General features: G+C 49.0%; 1 protein-coding gene across 3 annotated transcripts in view; it reads left to right on the top strand.

Annotated features, from left to right (window-relative positions):
* LOC117430397 (chordin-like protein 1) overlaps positions 1-6,000 on the top strand; it is a 31,651-nt gene continuing 25,651 nt past the window's right edge. Inside the window, exons 1-2 of one of the 3 annotated variants that reach the window (XM_059001355.1) lie at positions 1-30; positions 724-824. The gene's annotated coding sequence lies outside the window, so the exon portion shown is untranslated. Of the gene's footprint in view, positions 31-137; positions 549-723; positions 825-6,000 lie in introns of those variants that run through there. The other 2 variants (XM_034050393.3, XM_034050392.3) reach the window with 2 other exon arrangements.

Below are 6,000 nucleotides of genomic sequence, written 5' to 3'. Positions count from 1 at the left end.
TTTTGTATATGGGCAATTGAATGCAGAATGGTGAGAAGGCACGTTTTACCCTTCCGGGTGTGCAGCTGTGTCTACCACAGTGTAGTCGTTTCACGCAACCCTCTTTTGGGAAGCGGGTTAGAGGAAAGACTCTAGTCCCCTGCACCGCTTATTACAACAACGTTTATATCTGAAGAAAATAACTACACTTTATACTATGAATTTAATAACTGCCAGCCTGCTGTCAATCAGTGTCTGACCAGACGACTGAAACGCTGTAAAAAGAAAAAAAAAACTTAACTCCCGCCTTAGTTTAAATGAAACCTCGTAACTGTGTTGCACAGTTTATGTGAGCAGTTTTCGAGGTGTTATGGGAGGAATATGTGTGCCTGTTAATTTTGCTGGAACAGTATTCACATCTGAAGTAGTGTGGTCACACTTTGTTCGCTCGCAATCAGGTGTCCTCGCCTCTCGCATCTAACCAAGTCAAACACTTTTGCTGGAGGAGATAACTGAGTACCGCTATGTTCTGAATCAGTTTGACAAATTTACATGTTTTTATTCTCTTGGTAGGTACTTACAACACGACTGGCACACGCGCCAACCCATTTTAGTAAACAAAAAAACAACAACAGTTTCCTGTCAGAAAATATAACATATCTATCTATCTATCTATCTATCTATCTATCTATCTATCTATCTATCTATCTATCTATCTATCTATCTATCTATCTATATGTAAAGGAGAACGTACGACTTTTCAATCAAGTGCAGATCAGCTGGGAGTTTTGCCTGTGGGTTCTCAGAGGAAATGATCCAGTAGAAACGGAGGATTCAGGATTTTGGTAAGTAAGCAACAGCCTTCTTCGTTAGATAAAGAATACAATTTAATCAATATACTGTAATTGTTTTAAAATGCAAGTTTAGAAGAGATTATACAACTGCTTTGATGTCGGTGTTGGGTTGAAGTATGCACTAGACAAGAAGCACGCATGCATACAATGTATGTACCGTATAACGTTGTAATTATACATCTGTGCGCAACACGTTTACAGATTCATGGAGTAGGTGAGTTTAGCTGCGGGGAAACCAAAGCAAAGTGAGGACTTAACTAGCATTTAAGAGGGAGGGCGGTTACTAAACAAATGCGATTTATTATCTGTGCGGTTCGGTGTAACACCGCGCAGAGCATCAGGCTAGTATTCTGTGTTTGTTTTTCAGGCATTTCTGCTTGCTTTACTCTATGTTAATTTATATAAACTTATTGTACATGATACCTTGCAGTAGTTTGCTGAAAACGTTATTTATTGAAGTTTTAACAAACTGAAATTGGAAGATTTGTATTTATCAAATCCACTTATTTCATAGGGATTATTTTTTTCTTATTTAATTAAAATATATACATTCTTATTTCAATAACAAATCGACAAAGTTCTTAGTGAATGGCTAAACACGTTATTGAATACCTTTTTGAACAAACGGACATACTCAATCAATCAGTCTTAATTTCGTGTATAGCGCCTTGCATGATAAATCCTCTCAAAGCGATATACGGATTAAAAAAAAAAAACAACAATAATAATATATACAAAACAATTTAGATAAATAATAAAATATACCCCTTTGAATTACATACATTAAAATACTTAAAAAAAGTTATTTAAGTCGCATTTTATAAGGCAGTGACAGAAAATAAGTAGTATAAAAAATAAGTAGTATAACATAGGATGATGCATTTCCCCAATAATAGGCATAACAGAAGAATTCCTTCTTAGATATCAGTCTTATTTTTTGGGTGAAGGTTAACTATATATATATGTGTGTGTGTGTGTGTGTGTGTGTGTGTGTGTGTGTGTGTGTGTGTGTGTGTGTGTGTGTGTGTGTAGGCAAAACCACTGTTGCTATTGATGATATAACAGACATTAGGAGCAGTCTTTCAAGGAGGACCATGGTATAATAGTTCTGTATTTCGCAGTTCCCCGTGCTTTGCCCGGTGATTAGCGTTCATGTCATGCGTCAACTCACCGTACCTCTGAGCGGACTTCCCCGCTTGCCAGTGCTTCAAGTTGTTCCACTCTGCTCACTGCTGTGCGTTTAAAACATCCCGCAGTAACACTTAATAACGGATGGGATTAATAAAAGACGAAACCCCGGATACATTCTTCAGTCCTGGTGGAAATGCCCGTAATTATTACATATTTCGTTTAAATGCATTGGAAGCAGGCGTGAACAATATAATACAATTCATAATGAGATACATTGTACTTCTGTTATGGCGCACTGCTTAGCGCTAATCTTGGACTAAGTTTTTTTTTTTTTTTTTTTTTTTTTTGAGTTTTTAATATACTGTAGCGAGCACAGGGACTAACGGAGACACGCACACAATAGCTCTTTTAGGTAATGCAGTTTGTTAAGCAGCTAACAGCAAGTCAGCGCCCTCTCCGAACACACACACACAGCCCTTCCCCACCCCAGAGCACTACTCTGCCTCTCAGGGTGACATTCACATATTTAACAAACAACACCGGAAGGGTAATAACAATTACAGGAAAATGCATGGAACAGTACTGGAACTTTTACAGTAACAACAAATAAACACAACAACAATAATTCCGTTTCTCCCCTACCATAGTTCGTACTCCCAGCATCCTCTGCTGCACATTAACCAAATGTAGGGGACTGGCTCCGGGCACAGCGCCCTATTCGCCGACAGGTGGCAACGGCGAGTCAGTCCAGCCGTGCCCGTTACACAGCCCCCATCTTAGGGCCGAACGTCCCGTCGGCCCAACACTTAATGTCTCACAAAGTCAGAGAGTCCCGGGGGTGGTCGACGGATACGCTGGCCGCGCTGGAGCACAGGTGCAGCGGGCTGGGAGTCAGCCGGAGCCGGAATGCTCCTACCTGGGCCACCAGCTGGTGAACTATTCGGTTGTTGCAAGGGGGAAGCGCTTTCCTTGTCCTGGGAGCTGGCCTCCGGGCTGGCTGCAGGGACAACCGAGTTTGTTCCGGGGCGGTAGGGGGCCAAGCGGTCTTGGTGGAGCACAACCGCACGGCTACGGGTCCGCAGCCGCACTCGATAAGTCACCTCGGAGAGCCTCTCCAGAACAACACAGGGGCCCTCCCAGTTACTGGCCAGCTTGGGGCAGAGTCCCTTTCTTCGCCGGGGGCAGTGAACCCAGACCTGCTCCCCAGCTTGAAATCCCCGGCCCTTGCAGTGAGTATCGTATGCCCGTTTCTGACGCTGGCCAGCCGAGGTGAGGTGCTTCCGAGCGTAAGCATGGGCAGTGTCCAATCGGTCCTGTAGCTGCTGGAGGTATTCCGGGCCGGCAGGTTCCGGAGTGTGGAGCTGAGGTGGCCGGCCGAACACAAGGTCCACTGGGGTGCGGAGCTCTCTCCTAAACATAAGAGCCGCTGGCGTGCACCCTGTAGATTCATGCACTGCAGTCCGGTAGGCCATTAGGACCAAGGGCAAGCATTGATCCCAGTCACGCTGGTGCTGGGAGGTCCACATGGTCAGCTGGGTGGCAAGGGTGCGGTTAAACCGCTCCACCAATCCATCGCTCTGTGGGTGTAGTGGGGTCGTCCTGGTTTTCTTAATACCCAGCCGCCTGCACACCTCACCAAACACCTGCGCTTCAAAGTTACACCCCTGGTCACTGTGTAGCTCCTCGGGAACCCCAAACCGGCAGAACATGCCTTCCAGCAGTGCCTCCGCGCAGGTAGTCGCGCTCTGATCGGGGACTGCGTACGCCTCGGGCCATTTAGTAAAGTAATCCATGGCCACCAGGACGTACCAGTTGCCCCCCTGGAAACCGTGGAAACGGCCCTAAGATGTCCACACCGACGCGCTCTAATGGTGCCCTGTGGCAAAGTGCCCCCCCCTGTGTATGTTATATGTTACGTGTTGTGTGTAAATGTTGGTGTATAGGCATTGGTACACGGGATATAAGCGGTCTGTGTTTCACGTGTGTGTAAATTGTATATTTGTATTTAGGCACGGGGATGGCACATCACATCACGTGCAAGTAAAAAGTAATATGTGAGCACGGGGAATTGCACTTTAATTAATTCACGTGCAGTTGTACCGAGATTCCAATTGAATGATTGACTAGCAATCGAATCTCGGTACAACTGCATAAAAGCTGCATGTTTTCACTCACTGGGGGTTGGTGTTCGGTGAGTGGAGAACGGGTTAGGAGACGGAGGGTATTGTAAAAGTAAAATAAGTAGTGAAATCTGCTCACCGTGTTTGTTTGTCTGTGTAGTCCGTTTTGTTTGTCTGTTTATTTTGGCTCAAGTGCCGTGTCCTGTTTTTGTGTTTTGTTACAAACGTTTATTTTCTGTCTGTTTATTCATTAAATGCTGAGCGAAAGCATTTGCTCAGCTCCACCAAACTCCACATCTCTCTGTCGTTTGTGTTCCTGTTTCTGGTCTGACGCCACCCACTCCGGCCGTCTTTGTGACATGCCCCCACCTGGTACTGCTGGAGCGGGGCATGAGAGCGGTCCAAGGGGCCCTTCCGGGCGGTGTACTGGTCACAGCATCGCACATAAGTCTCCACATCACGTCGGCACCGTCCCCAGTAGAACCGCTCCCGAAGCCGACACAGGGTCTTGGCAACGCCGAAGTGTCCAGTGGCTGGTCCGCCATGCACGGCTCGCAGGACGGTCTCTCGGAGAGCTTGAGGAACCACCACTTGTAGCCGCTTGCGCCCTGTCGCAGGGTCTGTCCAGGCACGGTACAGCACACTTTCCCGGAGGCTCAAACATTCCCATTGCGCCAACAGCGCTTTTACCTCCGGGGAGAGGGCTGACACCGCACGTCTGGCTGGGCGCTGACCCGCCGATAACCAGCGGATCAGCAGTGCCAGCTCAGCGTCCAGACCCTGCTGACGCTGGATCTCCCCCGCTGGCAACTCAAGGGGGGTCTCCACAGCTACAGTGGCAGCACTTACTCGCTCCTCCAAGGACCGCTGTGCCTCTCGCTCCTCCATCCGATGGCAGTGCTTACAGTCCTCAGAGAAGCAGGGGCGACGGGACAGGGCATCTGCATTATTGTGTAGGCGGCCAGCCCGGTGCTGGATGGAGTAGTCATACCCTTGCAGTGTCTCTATCCAGCGAGCCACCTGTCCTTCGGGCTCGCGGAAGTTGAGCAGCCACCGCAGGGAGGCGTGATCCGTGCGCAGCTTGAATCTCCGCCCGTAGAGATAGGGACGAAAGTGGTGCACGGCCCGTACTACAGCCAACAGTTCCCGGCGAGTCACACAATAGTTCCGCTCTGTTTTCTAAGAGCTTGGCTGTAGTACGCGACTACTTGTTCCCCGTCCGGGCCTTCCTGGGCTAGCACTGCTCGGATCCCCACATCGCTCGCGTCCGTGTCCAGGATGAACGGTTTTTGGGGGTCAGGGAACGCCAAGACTGGGGCCTTCACAAGGGCCTCTCGCAATTCCCCAAAGGCAGCTGCGCAGTCGGTGTCCCAGCTGAACCGGCCCCCTTTCTCGGTCAGGCGGTGCAGGGGCCTGGCGATCTGAGCAAAGTCCTTCACAAAGCGGCGGTAATAAGACGCCAGGCCCAGAAAGCTACGCACCTCTGTCACAGTCCTGGGGACCGGCCAGTCCTTTACAGCAGTCACTTTGGCAGGGTCTGTGGCAATGCCGTCTGCCCCGACAACATGTCCGAGGAAGTGTGTTTCTTTTCTCAGCAGGTTGCACTTCCCAGGGTGGAGTTTCAAGCCAGCTCCACGGATGCGCTCGAACACAGTCCGCAAGTTCTGCAGTGCCGCCGAAAAGGTGGTGGCGTGCACCAGTAAGTCATCCAGGTATACAACACAATGGGTCCGTGGAACTCCGGTGAGCACCCGCTCCATCAGGCGCTCGAACGTTGCTGGGGCATTGCACAGTCCAAAGGGCATCACTGAAAACTGCCACAGACCCTGGCCAATGGAGAATGCAGTTTTCTGTCGTGCCTCAGGGGCCAGCTCAACCTGCCAGTATCCGCTGCGCAGGTCGAGGGAGCTGAACCA

Source organism: Acipenser ruthenus, chromosome 26, assembly GCF_902713425.1.
Source record: "Acipenser ruthenus chromosome 26, fAciRut3.2 maternal haplotype, whole genome shotgun sequence".
Classification (NCBI taxonomy): Eukaryota; Metazoa; Chordata; class Actinopteri; order Acipenseriformes; family Acipenseridae; genus Acipenser; species Acipenser ruthenus.
The sequence above is the reverse complement of the archived record's forward strand: the minus strand, read 5'-3'. Positions and strand labels throughout refer to the sequence as shown.